Here is a 653-nt window from a genome sequence, read left to right on the forward strand (position 1 = left end):
GTATTCCCTCTGAAAGTCTCAGGCTGCTTTTCCTTGTTAGATGTTGTCAGAAATGAGAGTGTGAAATACACCATGCCAGTGGTTCTACTTGCCATGGGAAAAGTGGGATTTAGATACCTACATGCGTTTCAAAGTCGACAATACACGAGGCTAACTGTAAAGAAGGGAAAGGAAGCAGCTTTCAAAGCAACAGGTGTCCACAGAATTCGGACAGAGGTGTTTACACATCACCTGAGGCACAGAGCTGCAGGAAAAGCTTTGCAGACAGTGACCAACTTGCACTGAAGAGTGAGTGCTGTGACAGATCGGCATCAGCAGCACCTTGTATTTAGCAAATTAAAGCTTTCTGACAATTCTGAAATATTTTGGTATCAAAAACATACTGCACTGTCATTTCAGTCTTTTACATTTCATTTCTGACTGCCCTTAAATGCAATGGTAGGCACAGAAACCATCCCCCCCCACAAGCACACGTGTGTGCCCAACCACCCCTTCATGCAGCTTCCAAACCACCAGATTTCAGCAAGCACTGCAACCCCATGGCAGAGTGAGCACATTTGGCTGAAAACAGCACTGCCAAATGTGCCTTCCATGGATGTCTGGTCCATATCAGCTGGCCATCTGGAGCCACTGACCATGTGGGGCCATGTGTG

The sequence above is a fragment of the Corvus brachyrhynchos genome, unplaced genomic scaffold (assembly GCF_000691975.1).
Source record: "Corvus brachyrhynchos isolate BGI_N302 unplaced genomic scaffold, ASM69197v1 scaffold281, whole genome shotgun sequence".
Lineage (NCBI taxonomy): Eukaryota > Metazoa > Chordata > Aves > Passeriformes > Corvidae > Corvus > Corvus brachyrhynchos.